Genomic DNA, 22,220 nt, shown 5'->3' with positions numbered 1-22,220 from the left:
AGAAAGTATGCGAAATTCGCGTGTGCAGAATTCCCTCTTGACGGGAGAATCGAGAGGCGCTGACATGGAAATGCCGTCAGTGCCCTGTCAAAGGGAGGAATTTTAATCCCAGTATTTCCATACGATTTGGAGCTCCAGTCAATAAGCGGCGAATATGGCGTGTCTCCTTTCGATTATGCCTTTTCATCCCACATAATCATGCTCCAAAAGAGCGAGAGCGAGAGCAGCAGCAATCGCGGTAAAACTTTGAAATGAGGATAAAAAAATGCGTGTAGTGTTTTTACGTGATGAGAATGTGGGCGCTCGGGGGGTTGCGTACGAGCGTTGCCAGGTTACACACTGCGGACTGTTTGGGTGGGGCAGGCTCCTCTGGAAAGGGACACTTCTCTACATGCCCCTTGCATGACGGAGCTGCAGGGGTCATCGTGTATAAAAGCGCCGAGCACACGGACGCCACCACACGCCGGGTTGTCATTCCTGGTAGCACTTTTCTGGTCGCCATCGCGTGTTCTCCCCGGCAGAAATAGCCTACCTTAACGTGGCGCCTTCCTCGTCGATATTCCAACGACCTCGCGACCATCAGCTCGGGCCATCAATCCATTTTAATAACACGACTAAGCGATGGTGAAGCAGAAATTATTCTTTTCGTTTTAGGCCCACTGAAGCATCGTATTAAACGGTCTTGGCCTCCAGATTGAGCTGCCAACAACTGGCAATGTCCTTCTTGATGTCATGCGTCGTATCTCGACGCCAGGATGTTGGCAAATAACGAGGCTTTTCTCCGTGCATTTCGGCGTTGTGCCTGACGATTTCTCCCCTCGATTTACGGGAAACGGGCAAGCCCCGAACTGCTGTCAATTATCAATACAACGAGTTTTTCCCCAAAGCTTTAGTTCTGACGAGAAATCTTGAGAATCGTTCCCCAGATGTGCTCGCACGGAGACGCTTCGGAAGGGGATTCTTCTCGCCCCCAAGTGGAAGTGAGTCAGCAGGCCAGTTGAATCAACACCGCCTCGTTTATGCACACAGAAATGTGTCAATATTGAAGGTTTTACTGTCAGCCTCGAATGGCTCGTGGAAAGCATCGTGTCACGACCAATGGCACACAAAGCGCGACTTTCTGTCCACGAAGCTCGAAGGTCGACGAGGCCGAGTTCTTCGTCAACGCTTCCCAAAGTGCTCCGAACATTCCTCGAATGCTTCTCGGATTAAAAACAGGATCAAACGCTCTTTCGAACAGCTTCGAGGAACGTCGATCCTCCCCAGCACCGGTCCCATCACTCGTCGACAAAATGCTAGTGAACGCTGCACCGCGAGCGCTCATGCACGAGGGCAGAACGTGGCCAGGAATTTGGCGACTTGTTGAATCGTTGGCAAAGCACGTTGGAAGGTCGAATATTCGTCATGATCGTGCTCTACGCTGCTACGGACCAACGGCAGGGATGCGGGGTGACGTCAGACTTGTTGGATCGTTGGCAAAACGTTAGAAACGCGTCTGCTGGTCGATAACTTTGAGAAATTTAACGCTGTTCGGCGGTGCTCGAAATATTTTTTATTTTGTTACAAATGAAGAGTTAATAAAAAATAAATATCGTGAGGCGGAACGCGAAACGAAAGCTTGAAAATCTCGATCAATTTTGACGACACGAATTCACTCGTCTACGGACACAAGCTCATGAATTCTCTACACGCTTTTCGTCGCAGAAACTTCCGAAAACGCTCCGCCGAGTTTCCTCTTTTGGATATCGGATATCCGAAGACAAGGACGAGGATTTTTAACGCTTGGAGAAAAATGGAGGCGTTAGGGCACCAAAAAATCATTTGTTAACAGTATTTTTGCTATGATAGCACAACTATTTGTTGCATCATTTTCCATACGGTAGCATAATAATATTTTTTATGCAGATGAACTGATATTCTTCTTCTTTGAAAGCGTTTTTTTTAAACTCACTAAAAATGTAGAATTTCCCAATTTTTTGGGTTTTTATAGGTTCATGTGGAAGGAAAATATATGAAATCGGAAAAAACATTTGGAATTTTTGTTGCAGACAATAATTACGAACTCCACAATGTAGGCAGCTGAGAAACTTCGACGATCAGACTTTCCGCATAAACCATATACAAATTAGTATTTCTCACATGAAATAAATGGTTTGTACTCTTGAAATATCTTTGAAATTATAGCGGCAAGTTCCTTATGGTGAGTTATTTCCGCCTATCTAAAAACATTTCCGAAAACAATCGATTTTTTTGATTTTCTAAAGTAGGACCTCCTCTTAAGGAAGTTGAGGCATTAGAATGAAAATGATGTTATCGCTATTAAACCGATTGCATCTTATAAAGTGAAGTGTAAAAAAAATCAGTTAAATTTTCAGACAGTTTAGGAGCGTCGTTGCTGAGAAAAATCAATAACAATTTGGGCCAAATAACACGTAATCTTATGGAAGTCAAGAAACATTCAGTAATATCTCCATTAAAAATGATGCTGAAAATATGAAATTTTTTGGGCAACATGAGGAAGGCTTACCGAATAATGTAAATTTTTTCAGATTTATCAGGAAATTTGCTGAGATTATATTAATAATAATCTGATTCCCGTGCAGTTTTTTGAGGCTAAGATCGTCACCGTTCGTGTTTTCGACTGAGCTTTCACTAGTTTTTCGTCTTTTTTTTCCTCAACTTTTCTTTAAAGTGTATGCAACATTTGCCAAGCTGTAAACAGGCCTAACTTTTGAAAGGTACAGATTACAACTTTTGGGTAAAAAAAATGACTGTACAGCCTCAACTTCCTTAAATTATCGAGTCATGTGCTCCTGTTACATTTTTTATGCTCCAGGTATTTGAGAATTTGCAACCCGCGTGCCTATCGTTGACATGGCGGAAGCAAAAATAAAAGAGAAAATATAAGAAAGGATTTTTTTGAATCTGCACAAAAGTGTTTGTTATACAATACATTACCGGGGCAAATGGGGTACTTCAAAAATCGTGGAAAGTGTTTATTTTCATTTGAGGGATGAAAAGAACTACTGGAAAATTTTCGAGAAAAATTTTGAAAAGGAAGAATGAAAAGAAATTTTGAAAAATAATGAATATTGGAAAAAAAGAGAAATTTTGGGGATTTTTTTTGTGGCTGTTTTTTAAAACGCTTTAGTTTCAAAGTTTCACATTTAAAAAATTGAGTTCTGTTTTGTGATCCCCGAATCCCCCCGCGCATAACGGTCTCAAGACCACGTGAAAATTTAACGACAATCGCGATCAGGAGTCTCAGGCAGTACGGCGAACTCTGGCCTCCTACTCTGATTATTTAATATTCTTGCTTCCCTCCTGAATGATATGAGCAGACTTCGATACGTGAAAATTTAACTAAACGTGAGACGAAACTGAGATATTCGAAATTAGGTGATAAGAGACATTGAATCTCAGACTCCTGTCTTTCGACGTTAAAATTTCGTAGCACACAGACGAACTATTGCTGTATCGAAATTATCGATGTCGCACGATATTTTCGGCAGACCTGATTCATTCGCCAAAAAATCAAAAGGACGACATGCGACGTACTAAAAAGGAAAAAGATTTCCTTGAGGTATTTCTGTTACGGATCCGAATATTCTACAAATAACTGATTTTAAATTACAGTAAAGTAAAAGTGCATGCTCATAGATTGGCGAAATTTCACGTCAGGTTACCGAAGATTTAATAAAGAATTAAAATGTCAAAAATCGTAAACTTTATACAGTAGCTTATGGAGATTCCATCATTACTACATTTCTATTCAATAATTCATATACTAAATAATACTGAATTCCTGGAGAGAATTATATTCTCTTCAAATGAACTCTAAATATTGAAAAATAAAAGTATATGCACTTCGAGTTTTTGTTCAAAAGATTGGAATTTTTTTTTTAATTTTCACAAAAACATAAAACGAGCATCACTCGTATTTGGCTTGATTAAAATGATATAATTATATTTTTGTAAAGAAACAGAATAAATATTATTGTAGACAAAGTTGCGACATTTTAATACTTGACTTTATTTTATCCACTTTTAAAAAGTTTTTGCTGAGGATATTTCTTCTCTACTAATATCGCAAGTGGCTATTCCATACGATTACAATATTTTCTGCGAAGTCTATACGACAGTTATACGACGAAACTGACCAAGGTCTTTTTTCAAAACATTCGTCATATCGGCTCGTTTAATACCACTTATCATAGTGTTTTGTTTCCAGCTTTTCGTTCACTGGAGTTCTTGGATTTTTCTTTGTTTCATACAAATTATGTGTATTCGTGTGTTAAGGCACGTCCACGTATGCTAATTTTTTGTACATTTCCTGATTTCTTTTCAAATAAAAACAAATATCGAATGTTTCGAAATTGGTTCGGTTTAATTTGTTGACGTCTTAGTTGTCATAGAATATACCAGTTAAAAATATGTCTGAATCTAAGGGGCCATCTCATCCCTCATCAAGGCCCTTGAGAGTTGGTAAGGACAGCAAACAGCCGAAAAGAATTTCAAAGTATCTTTCTTCGAAGGCGATGTATTAGTCATGTAAGTACGAGGAAAATAGTTGAAACAAGGTTTATCATTGTTCCAGAGAAGCTCAAAAATTCAAAGAAAAGCAACAATTTATTATACTCTTTCTCAAGAGAACGTTGTATAGCTTTTCACGAAAATTCAATCGTGATAATAGAGTCTTCCGATCTTGAAATATATTCATATAACCTAACAGAAACTTACTGACTTTATTCTATTAATATATTGCAAAAACGTGATTTGTTGCATTAGCGAAAAACATCCGAAACGAATCATAGAAAAATATTATAATTGTATTTCTCAAAATATGTTGTGTAAGTTCATGAAATTAGCCAAAAACTGTTTTCAGAAGTAAATGATTTTCTGTAAAGTTCCAGAACTTTCCAAATTAAATGAACACGAGTATCTGCACCGCTAAAGTGACTGCCACGTCGACAAGTTTCTATTAATTCGAGAATATTCTAAATAATCTTAGAGAATATTTCTTCTCTGGCAATATTGCGAGTAGCTATTCCATCCGATTGAAATATTTTCTGCGAAGTCTTTACGATAGTTTAGTGTGATACCAACCAAGGTTTTTTTTCAAAACACTCGCCATATCGACTCGTTTAACATCATTTTTCATAAGGTTTTGTTTCCAGCTTTTTGTTGACAAGAGTTCTTGCATTTAGTCCATTTTATTGGTTTACACAAAGCGTGTGTGTTCCTCTGTTAAGGCACGTCCACGTTTATTATTTTTTTTCCAGATTTCCTGGTTTCTTTTGAAACAAAAAAAAAACGATCGAATGTTCGATTTTCAACACGTTTATTTAAATGTCGAGAGTCGAATCGTTGCTTTCATTTACATATTTCATTGTAAACCGTTTCTATTCATAAAAAAAAGACGATTTCTAACCAACAAATTTATTATTCACAGAATTTGATATGACAATTGGCTTTACCGCCTTTTGAAAGTACCCTCCATCTTAGGCCATCATTCTATTCTAATTTTATGGAAGATGATCCGAGATTTGGAATCATTGAAATTAAAATATGTAAGTAAATAAACAAGTTTGAAGTACATGTATGTTATTTTATTTAACACAACGTATTTAAATCAGGTTGGATAATATGATTTCACATTTTATACAATATTATTCGAATACATGGATTTTGACAGAATGGTCATTCTACAATTTGCAAGCGGGAGCAAGTCGTGAGATATAATTAGTTAACATGAATTAACTTATGTGGTGAATCTGTTTCTATGGGCGTCTAAATTTGCTTGGTCGTCCCGGGACCCCGATTTCCTTCCGATGATCAAAATAATAAAAGAAAAATGTACCATTAACTTCCGAAAATCGAGGATGGCTAGTCCGGGATTTGATTCAGTTATTCCAAATGAAGTTGATCGGTTGACGGTCCCGGCACGAGTAAAATCACGAATTATCGGCGAAGAATAGTCGGCGAGGAAGCTTTCGAATACCCACCGAAAGTGGGTATTCGAAAGCTTAGTTGAAGTTCATAAAACCGAATCTCGATCGATTGATTTTTGAGTGCCTAAATTTATTATAAAATCAATTTGTTTGTCAACAATCCCTGGTATTCCGGTAATATTTTTGGCAAGAAAAACCCCAATTTGATTGATCCAGTATTGCAATATCCGATGTGAGTTGACGACTTTTTCAAGAAATGATGAATTTTCAACTTGTTCTTCAAAAATGAAATTATTCGAAAATAAAACTGGTCGGCTATGGAATCAAACGACATATTACAATTCGCATATTCGTAATATATTTTCAAATAAGTAATGAGACCACACATACGAACTATTGATAATCACAGGCATCACAAGTACCAGTCACATGAAACAAAGGTTTGAATTGACAAAGATATGCATGATTGCTTATTCTATATACGATTGCTTATTTATCGCAAGGAACATATTACGCGATTCTTTGAATTTTAATTGATCGATATCTTTAATGTGAATCAATGCGCCGAGCAGTTGAAAATGTATAAGATTTCATGGGCTATTTTTCTCTTATAAAAACCTTCAAGAGCTTATAAAGACAATATGTATTTCTTACCTTGGATGAAAGTCACATGAGATTATTGCTCCTGAATAAAAACGTCACGAAGTTTTGAATCGGTAGCATAATAATTATCTTCATTCACGCTACGATACGATTACTCATTCCGAATAAATTCGTTTATACTACAATCGGAAAGAATGAACAATGTTTTTTTTTGTTTTAATAAGAGAAAACTATTGTATGCGAAGTTCAGAATAATGACAAAATAATTATCTATCCAGGTTAAGAGATGGCCAATGAGACGTAAACACGTTTTTTGTTGGTGAGATTACAGCTTTATTTTATTCCCATCGTTCGATACATATTGATGTGTGCGTTAATTTTTTTCTTTTAATCTATTACTTTCTCATATTACAATTTCATTAAAATTGTTTAATCAGTGGGTCAAATTAGATTACGAAATTGGATAGCGGTACATTTTTTTTTAATTGGACTGTGTTAACGATGGACGAAACAACACACCGATTACGTTACTTATTGCTGTTGATAATTTCTTCGGTAAAAAGGATCGTACTCTTGATGATACTTTTGGAGCAATTCTCGGTTGCTTCGAACATGTTCGTTGATGAGTTCACCGTATTGTCCGGTAAATGGCTAACCGTGAGTTGTTTCTCGTTCTCTCCGATGTCTAGTGAGTGAGTGATTGTTGTCGCATAGTACTCAGAATTCTTTTATCATTGAGTTCGCATCAGCGAGAAGTTCTCCCTCTTGACCGCGTCGAATGGATAAGTTCCATGGGGTTTCCTGTTCTCCTACAAACCAATTTCGGTCAAAAGTAGGCTCAGCGTATTGGTAGGAGGGTGGCTCATAGTTGGCTGTTTCTTGTTCTTCTGGATATAAACTCATGGCAGGGATAAGTTCTCGCTGTCCGAGACTAAATGCGTAGTCGTTGTCGAATGTTTCTCTGTATTCTACTCTTGGGTTTCCGATTTTCTTGATCACCGATGGGCGAATAGATAGTGGATAAGTGCGTGTTTCCTGTCCGACACAGGAATGATCGCGGTCGTATGATGCTTCCGGTTCTTCCATAACTGCGTCCGGATCATCAACAAGTTCTTTCTGTTGTCCGAGTAATGAATAATCATTGTATTGTTTTCCATGTGATGTCGTAGATGGACCCGGTTCATCAGCGGATCTTTCCTGCCCTGTGTTAACTGAACGATCTCCGTGCCCACGTGGACGTGGTTTTTTAAATAAATTGAAGATCTCTAAAATTCCTTCAGAAGAAAACCCTTCAACTCCGTTCTCAACGCACTGTTTGTTAACGTATCTATAGAGTTGCCGAGGATCGTCTTCTTGAGATAACTTTTTCAATGTCTCAAATGAAATTTTTGCTTTTTTTAGTTTTATTCCATAGTACTTAGTCATTATTGACGATAAGTCTTGCACGCTTTGTAGATTATAGAGCAATGCTGGATTTCGAAGAAAATTTTCATAAGATTCGCTAATCTCAATCAATTCGGACGCTGTTACGCGGTTTTCAGTTACGAGCCACTCCAGGCGTTCCAAATAATGTGATGTCTCCAAGACTGGTATCTGTTTCGTTTCTCCCATCGTCATATAGGAGATTAAATAGTTTAATGTGAGTCGCGTTCCTTTTTTTAGGTTTGGAAACCTTTTCTCGAATATCGGTACAGTATCGACAGCACGCTGAATCACACCTTTAAACACATCGACCATCATAGTTTTCCGGATAGCTTTGAAGAGAATCATTAATTCAACTCCTGAAGAATGGGTAACAAGTAAAACTGGCTCCGGTGATGATGTGATAAATTCATGAAACATCATTAAAGCAGTTTCTAAGTCAACAGTCGGCAGCCTTTCACCCTTAAGAAACAACTCGCCATTCTTATTAGCTTTCAAACCGTTCTGAGCTAGAGTTTCATATTTCTGTATCGATTTTGTAGGCTTGACCCAAACAGAAAATTCATTATTTCCAAATTTTGCTGTGAGTTTTAGGAGATCCGGATTTAAGACCCTTCCAATCGGCGCTAACAGACGCAAGTACACTACTTTGAAAATAACAGCAGCTGGAGACATTTTAGGTGATGGTTTCTGAACTGAATGATACATTACTATATGGAAATTTATCAAAATCAGTAATGTGCTTGAAGGTTGATTGTTATTCTCTTATTTACTGGATTATAGAACACGTCACTTCGTATGGCCTTCGTATACGTATCTGAACAATGAAAATTCCGATCAATTTTTTTCCTCCAGAAAGCTCCTTCTTTTATAATCTTTCCGTCGTTCGTTGTCGTATGAAATCACGTTAGAGTTCTTGGACGAGTCCGGTGGTCGGTTCGCTGTCTTACAAAATAATAATTAATCAGACAACTGTACTCCGTACACAAAGTTGAAGCAACTAACGCGCGTACACTGGATAACATCTAGTCGAGAGTAAACCTTTTATAGCAAAAATTCTCATTAGAACAATAACATATTTTGTCTTCCTGGAGCGTACACTGTAGATTGAAAAGAATTGGAGTCATTTTTTAATAACTAATCTTTTCCACGAATATTTCGATTCAGTAAAAAGTCCGACTTTTTTGCATTTGAATACCGTATTGTGTATACGATAATACGGCCTTGGATATATAATTTTGAATAAGCAATTTAACTGCACGCGCGAATTATTTTTCACAGCCATCGCATGAGCCTGCATTAGTTACACGAATCAAAAGTTTGAATTCATAACGAGTTGGATTATCGCTCATTAGACACAAACAATATTTCACAGTTGGTTCGATTTTGAATGATTGAACTCTTACCTGTCAAAGAACGAGCTAGTTGAAAATATGCCTGACTTCGAGGGGCCATTTGATTCCTCATGAAGGCCCTCGAATGCCAGTAAGACCAGTAATCATCCGCGGGAAGAATCTTGAATTATCTTTCGCCTTAAAAAAATATATTTCTCTCTGGAGGCGATATATTAGTCATGTAACTACAAGAAAAATAAGTAAAATACGGTTTCACATTGTTCCGTAGAAGCTCAAAAATTGGAGGAAAAGCAACATTTTATTATACTATTTGTCAAGGAAACGTTGTATAGCTTTTCACGAAAATTCAATCGTGATAATAGAGTCTTTCGATCTTTAAATATATTCATATAACCTAACAGAAACTTACTGACTTTATTCTATTAATATATTGCAAAAACGTGACTTTGTTGCATTAGCGAAAAACACCTGAAACGAATTATAGAAAAATATTATAATTGTATTTCTCAAAATATGTTGTGTAAGTTCATGAAATTAGCCAAAAACTGTTTTCAGAAGTAGATGATTTTCTGTAAAGTTCCAGAACTTTCCAAATTTAATGAACTTCTCTGGCAATATCGCGAGTAGCTATTCCATCCGATTGAAATATTTTCTGCGAAGTCTTTACGATAGTTTAGTGTGATACCAACCAAGGTTTTTTTTCAAAACACTCGCCATATCGACTCGTTTAACATCATTTTTCATAAGGTTTTGTTTCCAGCTTTTTGTTGACAAGAGTTCTTGGATTTAGTCCATTTTATTGGTTTACACAAAGCGTGTGTGTTCCTCTGTTAAGGCACGTCCACATTTATTATTTTTTTTCCAGATTTCCTGGTTTCTTTTTAAACAAAAAAAAAAACGATCGAATGTTCGATTTTCAACACGTTTATTTAAATGTCGAGAGTCGAATCGTTGCTTTCATTTACATATTTCATTGTAAACCGTTTCTATTCATAAAAAAAAGACGATTTCTAACCAACAAATTTATTATTCACAGAATTTTTAATCGCAATCGGGTTTTCAGTTTTTTTGGAAATATCCTCTATTTTTGGCAAAAATTCTATTCCGATTTTATGCAAGATCATCCAAAAATGAAATACGTATATTCCGAATCCGAAATTCGTCGGTAACAATGGTAGTTAATGTATTCGATTTGGGAAAATTTACTTACACCAAACGTTTTTTTTTCATTTCCAAACGATAAACTTATCGTACCAATGTCTAATTTGTTGTAACAATAATTCCTTATACCGAGTCGTTTTTGTATGTCTCACAACTGAAATAGAAATCGATAGAGAGACATTTTAGGTTATCAAAATATAAGAGACTTTTGGTTGTTCATATTTTGCCTCTCGAAGACATTGTATCGTCTCTTGACGATGTCCTAACCTTTCTTTTACAGAGAGTTAGGTGATTGGTATGAATAAATTGAAAAATAAACAGTGGAATTATTTTTTGTAGAAAAATAACAACAACTAGTTTATTCGGTATATAATACAAGCTGCTCCGATGCGGACAGCTTGGAGTTCCTTACGAATCTGATTTTACAAAAATGCTTAAAAATAAAGGAAGAGGAAAAGTACCCCTTTTTACCAACTAACGAGAAATTTGGATTGGCTACTGTAATGAGAAGAGAGGAGGGAGCAAAGTACATGTTCAAAAAATATAAAAAGTACAGAATACTCTAATTCTTTGCGTATAGATTACCGAAACGTGACATACCGACTTTTTCGGAGCTTGACGATGCTAATAACGAAAAAAAAACGAAGGGCAATAACGTTTATGAGATGGATGCATGAAACATCCCACTTTAAAAAATCTTGTATTTCCAATTGCCCCAAGTGGACGCCACATGTCGGCCATAAACCCTCTGTGCACCCAGCTCTTTACCTGCGCTGGGCCTCGCGGTGCCATCCCCCGTTCCGGTCTATCTTTATAAAAAAAGTGGCGCATATTATTCGCGTTGCAACAGACATATAATTATAATAATAATGTTTGTTCAATTATTATATGGTTTTGATTCAAATTCTTCTTCATTATAGAGATTGAAAGCTATAGCTTTGCCGTATGCTTTAATTTCATCCAATTTCGTCCGATAAGTCATACGTTTTTTCGTGGTTTCACAAAATCTCATGAGATACGATTTTTTTTCCCAAGTATGCTGCAGTAACACGCATTCGTCACAAATCAATACGTGATTTTGTAAAGCAAACTAATTCATGATCTTAAAACATATTAGATTATTCATACAATTCAAAAAATAAAATATATCAAAATAATATAACCGTGACTTCTCAGTGGTTAGGAATTAGTCCAAATTTCGAATGATTATTTCGAGAATTTTAAGTATTTTTTGTTTATTTTATAAATAAAAACTGGTTGGATGGATTTAAATAAATAAGACAAAAAATAATGGCCAAATGGAGCTTTTCAGTTAAAAATTTATTAACTTTCAGAAATTTGCTGTGTCTGCGCCATAAAGTTTTTCAAATGTGATGGTCGACCAAGTTTCGAAGTTTTTTTCCTGCATTTCACAAACTAATTTTACTTACTTTTACTCCCTCTCGTATTCCGTTCTATTATGATTGGATTATGCAAAACAGGTGGTGACTCAAAATACGCAAAATTCGAGCAACCCCTTTTGCCTTCATTTTATTTCCGTGACTGTAAGCGACACACGAACTCAAAAAACCAATACCGGTCCCTCGATCCTTTGTGTCGGAATTTATATAGTTTGAGGCTCCAGATTAACCTTGTAATCGTTTTTGTAAGACCTTTGCACATTGTTGTACTTAGTTTGTGAAAATTTCTACGTTTATTTTTTACTCTTTTTTATTTTTGCTCATATTCCAATATAATTATGTTCCCGACTAATAATTAATTAAATTTGAAGCTTAGTATGAGTAGAATTTAAATTAATGATTTAAAACATTTCACTTGATCGTGGAGAAAATATATTTCAAAACTTTATCGCCTGTTGCATGCTTCTTTAATTCTGTAAAAATGATTAACTGATTGTCAGATGCAACTGGGCGGATCTTATTTTGATAACGCCAATTTCAGAGGGAATCAAAGCCGTTTTGATTCATCAAGAAAATAGTGCATGTCAACGCTATTCGTTGGTTTTGTTCCAATCCCAATTAACTTGCAAATAATACGTCGTCGTTGTCTCGCGGGCTTCGTGTTCTGTAGGTACATCGACTGTGTTAACGTCTGTTCCGTTGGACAGAGTAGGAAAATGGGTCACAGTAAATACGAGTCATAAACAATTACGTGCGAATGTAACACTCGTGGTAAAAGCACAGAATGACTCAGAACCTAGAAATGAAAAAGCTTATCAATCTAATAACAGACAAAGTCGTTTATTACTATGATGAACTTTTTCCATTAAGAAAAATCTTTTGTACATCGGAGCTTAAGTTTTTCCAACTCTGATGTTTTGCCTTTGATCATATTTTTGACGTCGCATTGCCTCGTGGTCGATCGAACAGTTCATTCAGTGTGCATCAATTTTTTTGTTTTTGTACTCTTTCATCGTCCACTCGCGTAATTTCTTCTTCCAACGTTTTCGGTTCCAACCAGGAAAAAATGAAGTGAACGCTGGGAACGAACATGAAAAAAAGTTTTCGAAGCTGAAATGTTTTATTAATAATATTAATAAATTCAATTTAATTTAAATTAATATAAAAATTAAAATAAATTAATTTAAATATAAAATTCATAAATAAAAAATTAACAAAATTAATAAAAGCTCGGATTTTCATGAAGAAAAATTGCACACCCTGGCACAAATCTCCCCTGCAGCAATCGTTTTTCATCAAAGTACATACATCGAGGGGAGCTTTCTCGTAATTCTCCGAGAAAAACAACCCCGAATCCAACGATTAACCCTCCAATTGATTGACGAAGAAAGCTGAAGGGCGTTGTAAAGAAAATAATAAAACGAAGCGATACACCGGATGAAGCGGCGAGGGAGTTGCGCTGCGCAAGCTTCGAACGAGTGTGTCGATATGTTCACCGTATATCCATACGCGGAGTCGGCGTTTATTACTGATTTTATCTTTCAATAAAGAATGTCAAGCGCCCACGATATCGCTGTCATTACATCTCACACGAGCCGTTACCCGAGGTCACGTCGCCCAATGCACGTTGTTCGAATAAACAAATTTATTGGAGCGATGAAGAAAAAAAAAGGGAGAAAAAACGTTTTTTCTTTATTGCAGTTTGAACTCGATTTGTCATCGTTGATACGATCGATAAATTGGATTCTTCACAAATTAACTCGATCGCGATCCCATCGCTGGAATAATCGGGGTTGTCATTCATAATCAGGAAAGCTAGCAAGTCATCGGCATGGTTCAACATGTCCAATAACCAAATTGTAGAACAGTCGATATATTTCGAAATTTTAAAAGTTGTGTTATCAGGTTGGAGAATAATAAGTAACTCGAAATTCTTATTTCCAATCGACTATTTAGAATCGAATATTCCTTGTTTGAATTACAGGAAAATATATATTTCGATAGTTTTCATTTCGAATGCTATTTTAACAGACCACACGAATGTCAAAAGTTCAGATTTTCGAATTCAAAATGGAGAGTAGTTGTTTTATGAAGTAGAAAAAATCGTAAGTGAATTTTTCGAGCCTATAAAACTTAGATGTGCGGAATAGCGATGGCTCGGAAAGGCGAAAGTCAAAATGGCGATGTTTGGAATTGGAGATCACCGGTCCGAGTAAGTGAGTGAGTGAGATTATTCTTCATTTTGATCGGTCAGCTTTCTAACGTTTCGCCATTTAGACCCTTCAACTTTTCCGTTTTCCAGTATTTCAACCTCACTAATATTTCTCCCTTCGTTGTTATATTTTCGAAATTGTGAATATTCGCAGTATTGCTGATCGCAGTGATTTATGAATCGGAAGAGTGATAATCGAATTCTCGAAAAAACGATATTTTAGTCGTCGTTCTATGAGCGATTGTTGCATTCTATTTTCGATCTAAATGTGCGTCGAACCTCGAAGTTTCTACTTTATTTATTTTCGAAATTCAAAGCTCTAGTCCAATTAATCTCTCTCCATATTATCATTCGAAGTTCATAAACTCGAGATTTCAGCTGTTCGAAATTTTAGTCATTCTAACATTTTATCCCGCTGACCCCGTCGGTCCCTCAGTGTTTGTACCTTCTTAATAGTCAAACGGCCCCGAAGCATGTGACAGTCGAACATGAAAACACGTGGCTCGGTGAGTACTCTGTTGATGAGTTATCTGAACGACGTAATGAAAAATGGCGCGTTGATTACATTAAATCCGCAACGTTTCTCCATAAAGCCCTTTATTCGATCGTCCGATTGCTTGAGCCGCACGGAGTTTCCAATAAAATGTTATTCGGCCCGTAAAATCGGTTGTTTCGCTCCGATTTCTTAAGCTTTTGTATTCTCGGAGTTCGTTCGTAAGATTCCGCCGGTGATTGAATCGATTGTTCCGATCACTGGCTCGGTCAACGAAAAATCCTTTGCTGAATTCATTCGACAAAATAATTTCCACAAGTAACATTAAGTTGGAGCTGTTTCTACACGATGCTGGAAAATTTGGAGCGTTTCTCATGGTGTTACGCGCGCTCGTCGAGTTTCTGAAAAAATGGGAGTCCCTTAAAATCCCGAGGAGTTTTCTCACTTGAGAATTTTCGTTGTAATCGTGACTTTGAAGTTTGTATTTTAATTAACATTAAAAATTATCTCGACAGCAGCGTTCCGTCTTCGTGCAAGGAAAAAAGTCACTTTCACCTTTGCTGGAGCACAAGTTTTAAGGGCAGGAAAATTAAGGTGCATTAGGACGTGCGTCATTCGAGCAGTTTCGAAATGATACAACATCAGATGAGAGTTATCACGCGGCAGTCATGCCAGGGCTGGCCATATAATATGTGCGTGCGCGTCACAACCTCGGAAAACCTTTTCTAAATTAATTCGTGTCGAGACACTATCGCGATTTAGTTGCGCCCTCCCCCGAGTTTGCACCTCCGTGTACAAACGTACACGAAATACTGAAAAACATGAAGCTACCGCGTTACTCCCCGACTCAACTCCGTTCGTTCACGAAATAATTATGAGTATTGAGCTACTATGATTGTCAGAAAAAAAGAAATTAAAAAAAGTAACCTGCCAACGAGTTTCGAAAGGTTAGTCCACGTGAATCAATTTTTTTCAGCCTTCCCCAGATCATAAAAAGGCTTTTTTTTTTTATTTCGTCACTACTTCCCTTCTTCATTTAATCACGTTTTTTCGCACCAGCTTCTCGCTTAAAAAAACTAAAATTTCCTTGATTGAGAGAGTCATCCTGCGTGCAGACATTTTTTTCATTTGTTTTTTTTTTTTCACTTTTCTCAAGGCATTTTTTTGGCGAGCTAAACGAACGCACAACTGCGAACTTTTCGTTACACGTTTATTCACATTTTGAGCACACTTTACAAGTTTACCGAAGCAAGTTTTTCAGCACGGAATTGTCGCTCGTTTCCGGAGCACGCGCCGACTCTTAGTGGCTTTATTCTTATTATCTTGCGCTATCCACGTTTCCGGACGTTCTGTTTATCTGAAATGAAAAAAAAAGCATCTTAATTTGTGAAGTTTGATTTAGTTTTCCAATGAGCAAAAAAAAAGTATTGCAATATTATTTAAGTTTTTAAATATGTTTCTTCGTGAATTTTGATCTTTAGATGATTCACGAATCGAAATTGCTCATCGTGTTAATCGAGATTAAATAATATAAATTATAAGAAAAAATATTAAATTAAAGAATGAAAATAAATAAATTTAAATTAAATTAAATTAGTAATGAAAAAAATATATATATAATAAAAATAATATAAATTTTAATAATAACAATAATAAAAACATAATGCGAAAGATTCTTGAGTTCTGATTCCAGATGGTTTTTCGCCACGATTATCGTGAGTTAAAAGGAATGAAAATAAAAAATCCGAACATTTATCACCACCCGGAAAAGCTTTGATCATTTTAGTCCGAGTTCTTTCTCGACCCCGAGAAAGTGGTCGTACTTCCTTAAGCTTTTCCGTGCATTATCGATCAAGAATACAGAACAACAAAGCGAAGTGTTTTCCGCGACAAACAATGGCGACACATTCTACCGCTGGCCGAGCCCGGAATGACTCTGTAGAAATATTTTTCCACCGCAATGAAACACCCAAAGTACACAAGTCCATGAAAACGTTACTCGAGCATTGCTGTTCTTGAAAAATCTTCCTGTGAATACGTTCGAAGGAACAGTCCAGAAGAGAATATCCACTTGAAGGCTTTGCAAATTCGGGCGAGCCTTGAGGCTTCCTTTCCCAGCTGCCTCTTTAAGCGTTTTCAGCAATTCGCCGTGTCTCAAGGCGCAATGTCTCGGGTTATAGGGTGACGTGAGTGCAAAATAGATTAGTGCGAAGGGCGATTCGTGCTTTCATCACAACGGAGGTGAATTTTTTCAGAAAAATAAAATGCTTTTTTCACAACATTTACTTTCGCCGTGCTTTTACTGTGTCGTTTGTAAAGCCTTAAAAATGATCGTTTTATTTTCTTCTTTTTCCAATTTTTTATAATTCTTCAAAGCTAAGAATAAACCACTTGAAAACTATATTAAGGAAGTTCACGCGAATCCAATGAAAATCGAAAACCTCAACTTTGAGAGTTGAAATTTGGAAATGTTCTAAAAATACACAGCGTGCATCTATTCTCAAAATTATTACAGGATCCACCGTCCAGTTGGAGCGAAAACAATTAGCGAGAATCACATTTTTTAAGGGTTACACACAGGCTCTTATGGCAGGCACACTTCCTGTGCGACCATTTCGATTTCATGAAATAGGATTCTTCCAACTTTAAAGAGCCAAAAACGACAATGAGAAAATATTATGTTTTTAGATATCAATGATGTCTTGAGAAAGCCTTGTTACCGGTGAAAATCACTCGGGAATGGAAAAAGAAAAACACTTGTTTGAGGCTAACGAGTAATAACGACACAAACAGTGGAAGGCTTGACAACACCATGAGCCAGCTGGTTTAAAATATAAATATGCATACGCATACAAATAGAAAATGGCTTTTGTCACATTTTGCTTGACGATTTAACTAAGAAAGTATTTCAACCGCTATTATTATATTAAAAATTAATCAATCTTAGCTTACACATAATTTTAATAATTGCGAAAATAAATTTTGATTGATAATCTTTCTTAAAGATCTTCCTTTGACACGATCTTTCTTAAAAGATGATCGGTAATATTTTACGAATAAATTCGAATTTTAGTACAAATAATTGTGCAATTTTTAGGGCACGTTGAAATTTTTTTTCTCAATATGACCAAAAATTATTAAACCTAAAATGACTATTGAATGAGTGAAATGTTTTTTTTCGCATCTTCATCGACGTTTCCGATCGAATTGAACGCATGAAATCGACAAAAGTTGTCGAGGAAAGGAATTTCCTTGGAATCGTCCTTGGAATTTTTTCCTCCTCCAGGTATCGTCTGGAAAATAAAAATTCAAAATCGGAGTCATGTATAAAGAGCTTTCTTGGAAATACTCTGAGATCGAGGTCAACCCTCCATCCAAATGTCGCAAATGATAAATTAGAGTGACAGCTTTTTTTCAAATATTTTTTATCCTCACTAAAATTTTGACGAATGAATAAAAAAATGTGGTAACAACGAACAAGTAACGTGGCATCGAGCCCAAGGAATTCCATTCTCCAACTTCGTATAATATCATAACGAATACGTGATGTGAATTCCACCAAAATCGGTTCTAGAGACCTTGAGATATCCGGTCCATCAGTTCTGTCGAAATGGTCCCTACTGGACGATTTACATTTCTGACATGATCACTTCTACGTGCCAGAGTCCTTGCTCTAGAGACGGGTACGAATTGCTTCAAAGATTTTTATCGCACACGAGAAATAAACTTTTCTTAGTTTTTCTATTAACTATTTTCTCGATTTTATCAGGAATCTCAATGTTTAGCTTTCCGCTCTACTCTTTTAACGATTCAGGCTCCCCGAATGCTCAAGCTTCGAGGAGCGCAGCAACGCTTTTCCAGCGAAGGGTCAGCATTAAAAGCAATCTTGAACGGTCTCTTTGCACATAAAATTTGTTTCTCCGAAGAAGTTTCATTTTCAAACCTTTTTTGTTAAAAATTTTTTTCAATATCATTCGTTATTGTGTTAGCATTTAGTTTCGACCACTGATCAGTGGGGATGGGTGTGTTCACACCTCGAGAAAGGGGAGAAGAACGAGGCAAATAAGCCTAAGAGGCAGTATGACGAGGGACGAGAATGAGACCGGGTCCGTCGCCCGACAGTCCCGTCGAATTTTGAAGAAATTAGTACGACCGCGAAATATATTTATTAAAAGCGTGCGGCCAATCTGCATACGATCGGTACCGTCCATCCGTAGCAAAGGAATTGTAAAGCTACAACCGTGCCCCAAACAAAACAATAAAGAAGTTAAGGACAAAACGTGAACAGTCTCCATTTTTCCCTTTCACCTCCACGAGCCCTGTCGTTCGGAAGAATAAAAACCACTAACCTGACAAAAATCTATTTATATTACAACAATTGTCTATTTTTTTTTTAAGTTTGAGGTTAATTTTCAACATTCCGAGGCCGGGCTGGCGAGTACGCCAACGTTTTTCTGGCGGAGCTATGGCGCAGTAAATTTTCGAGCTTTAACATCAAAACTTTGAACAGCCGACTGTAATAAGCTGCGACGGCTTAAACTTTTGGAATGACGCTTCCATTTTAAGATAAATAATGAGAATGAAATATAGCGACGAGGCTTTGAGCAAAGATTGGAGCATGAATGAGACACTTTTCTGGATTTTTTCATATTTTTCAAAAAATTGAATTTCCCTCTCATTTCCACGAAGAAATTCGGCTTCGAACGGCTCCATTGACTTCCGTAAATCCTTCATGAAAAATCACTCGCGGTTCCAACATTTTGTAACGTAGCAGCGAAACAGTGGCAAGAAGTTTGAGCAGAAATTTGAAAAATTCACGTAGCGCCTCCTCAGCAAACGAGTCGACTAACTCCGAGCCTGGGTTTCGGTGAAGTTTGACAAGTTCACTCGCACGAGCTCGAAGCGCACGAGGCGGGCGACGTAGTCGGGAAATAGTAGTAGAAGTAGTCAAAGTTGCGAAAGAGCGCAATATTTAAATCGCGGCTCTCCGATCCATCGATGCCAATCCGCTGCCAAAAATATTTGTCGCATCTCACAATTCTCTGGAAAAACGAAACAGGAATTCGAACAAGACAGAAGAGCGAGGTTCGTGCGCTGTGTTCGGGCCCGTCCTTTTCCTCGGTCCATTCATCATCTCCGAAGGATGAAAAGCAGCATCAATCACTAGGTCGAAATGTGACACCGGAGGAAGCAACGGGAGCGAAAATCTCGTCGAGTCGACCAAGAGTTTCGTTGGATTTAGTGAATATTCTCCCAGTGAATATTCTCAAAAAATAAGAAGCCTTTGAGCCAACGAATCTCGCGAGTTTGTACAGCGATGAAAAAGTGCCATGGGCCAGCAAGGAAAAGTCTCGTTGGCTCGATAACTCGAAGAAACAAGAGTCGAGAGTCTCGAGTCGAGTAAACGAGGGCTCGAGCAATCCGCATTAACCCACATGAAAGATCCCGTCGGAAGCACGAGTCGCACGCTGCCTACGCGCGAGTTATCACGACGAATAAGCCTCGAGACATCAAGGTTCGAGTGTTTTTATCAAGTTCCAATAAACAGCCAGTGTGGATATCGAGCGAGGTCGTAATTCGCGTAAAAGGGATGAACGCGTGGCCGATCGCACGTGAGAATCGTAGCGCGCGGGGCAGGGCGGATTGGTGGCTCGGGTCGATAGTGCGGTGGTACACGGCGTGTGTGCAAGGCTGCCATCGCGAGATTCTGTTGCCCCATAACCCTCGTCTTGCCGCCGCTTCGAAGGCGCGTTTCGAAGTATCGAAAAAACAGTCTAAGTTTTGAGTTTCCGTTGATTTCGTAGGCTCAAAAGCGAGTGAGAATTTGAGCGAGTTTCGTCACGAGTCTGCCAAAATGAGGAAGAATCAACGCCCCTCGGATTGGACGTTCCTCGGCTTCGCGCACGGGACTCGAGAAAAATGATAGTGAAGAATGAAAAAATACAAAGTATCTCATTGAGTTAATTCCTCTGATTCAAACACGCACTCTCGCATCGTCGTTCTCCCACTTTAGGGCCACGGTGTGCATGCGATACTTGAGCTCGATTCTACGACGACGCGGTCTTGCGCGTTGTACAGACTGGGTTATCCGGGGGCAGGGGCCTCCCGCCGCCCGCGCCAATTCCCTGCTCTTCTCCACGGACGAAGAACGGGAAAAGTGTTAGACTTCTGTCAGTGGCCTCTGAGACGCTCGGGAGTGTAGGTATACGTATCGGGACTGAGAGAGCTGTGCGGAGAGGTACGAAAAATTTCCTTGCGATTGTCTGCCTCGCTCGACAGATGCAGAGTCCCGGGTGGCTCCTCCGTTTCCAGTTTCGTCTTTTTCGGGTTTCTCTCCGAGTGTTGAAAGTCCTTGGTCCTTGAATCAGCGGGGAGCCAATTCTGGACTAGTTCCATTGGCGCCATTATTCGTCGATTTCAAATCCTCGTTTTCGCGTTGCTAAAGTTCGCGGATATTCGGAGCCCTGTTTTCTCGAGGTGACAGCGAGCTGGCTTTTTCCTCGGCGATGTCAGTGGCCAGTGTCGCGTCATGCTCGGGATTTCAACGGTTACTGCGAACGCGCGATGAATGAAAATAAGAGCGAAGAGGAGCGTTGTACCTCTCGGTAAATACTGTGAAGTGTCGGGGTCGTTTGCGACGAAGGAATCGCCGCTTAAGTCCCACGGAAGATGCGAGTCCGACGATCAGCGGGCTCCACTTTTGTGCGTTTCTTCTCATCGGACACAACGACCGATAATCAATAGACCAGCGGCAGACAAAGACTATTTAAAATATTGAGCGTCGGTGGTCTTGTTCTCTGTCGCAGTCGCGACGAGTGTCCGTGACGAAACGAAATAGTCGTTCGGTTAAATCACGGGAAGATAAAACACGTGTCGTTATCGAAGCGCTTCCGGTTGATCATTCCGGATATCATCAGGGGCAGTGAAACTACGCGAATGGCAACGATTAGTGGCGGTCGCGAGTGCGACGAGGTTTTACAAGCTTGCAATTCCGGTGGATCGTTGATATAGAAAGCAAAGTGGCCACGCGTATGTGGCTCGAGCACGAAAAGCACGAGGCGACAGGGCAGCAGTGATTGAACTTGGGTCGGAGGAGGCGGAGGTCGAAGCTAATTCCGGCAGGTAAATATGGCACGGATGCCAATCGACTGTGGTAAAATCGGCGAGGTTTTAGGAAAAAAGTCATTTTCGGGTGGATTTAAGGGCGAAGATGATTGAGCGAATGCCGTTTTGTTGACAAGCCAATATTTCGGACCTGCGCATTTTGTTTACCTCGAGGAGCTTCCACGGGGGCTTTTTGTTCTGGTCCTTCCGGTGATGCATGGCGCCGAGGTTGTCGAGATAAGCACGTGCTTGAGGGCCGGGAGCCTCGGCTCCGTCATTGTCATTGCCAAAAGGCTGTGAGCACAAAAAAACGTCGATGTTGGTGGACGCACCCCCTTAAGAGTGGCGTTGTCACGGCCGGGGCGAATGATGAATGAGCCACGTGTGGACCGAGGGACTTTATTCGTCATTGTTCCACTGGGAAAGCTTCCCAAGATGCAAAGCTCTCTGTTAGCTCACCCCCTTAAGCGCCTTCGCCACGTCCGACGGTCTAGACGAATCATAATTGCTCGTTTGTAC

At 38.6% G+C, this 22,220-nt stretch overlaps 1 protein-coding gene and 2 long non-coding RNA genes across 7 annotated transcripts in view; 1 reads left to right on the top strand and 2 right to left on the bottom strand.

Annotated features, from left to right (window-relative positions):
- Positions 1–9,865: 9,865 nt before the first annotated feature.
- LOC122419520 (uncharacterized) lies at positions 9,866–10,787 on the bottom strand. The gene is made up of 3 exons (XR_006262918.1): positions 10,760–10,787; positions 10,542–10,646; positions 9,866–10,208 (listed from the first exon to the last, which is right to left on the bottom strand). It is a non-coding gene; the product is annotated as an uncharacterized lncRNA (long non-coding RNA).
- A 976-nt stretch (positions 10,788–11,763) lies between these two features.
- Positions 11,764–22,220, bottom strand: part of LOC122419519 (uncharacterized) — a 37,182-nt gene continuing 26,725 nt past the window's right edge. For all 4 annotated transcript variants that reach the window (XR_006262916.1, XR_006262914.1, XR_006262917.1 and 1 more), the window contains 3 exons: positions 15,842–15,954; positions 14,550–14,998; positions 11,764–12,970 (listed from right to left, as the gene is read on the bottom strand). This is a non-coding gene — a long non-coding RNA (uncharacterized lncRNA). The remainder of the gene's footprint in view (positions 12,971–14,549; positions 14,999–15,841; positions 15,955–22,220) is intronic.
- Mctp (multiple C2 domain and transmembrane region protein) overlaps positions 19,806–22,220 on the top strand; it is a 43,581-nt gene continuing 41,166 nt past the window's right edge. For both annotated transcript variants that reach the window (XM_043434149.1, XM_043434148.1), the window contains exon 1: positions 19,806–21,719. The gene's annotated coding sequence lies outside the window, so the exon portion shown is untranslated. The remainder of the gene's footprint in view (positions 21,720–22,220) is intronic.

The sequence above is a fragment of the Venturia canescens genome, chromosome 1, assembly GCF_019457755.1.
Source record: "Venturia canescens isolate UGA chromosome 1, ASM1945775v1, whole genome shotgun sequence".
NCBI classification, from domain to species: domain Eukaryota; kingdom Metazoa; phylum Arthropoda; class Insecta; order Hymenoptera; family Ichneumonidae; genus Venturia; species Venturia canescens.
Note: the sequence above shows the minus strand (reverse complement) of the source record. Positions and strands in the feature narration are given on the sequence as shown.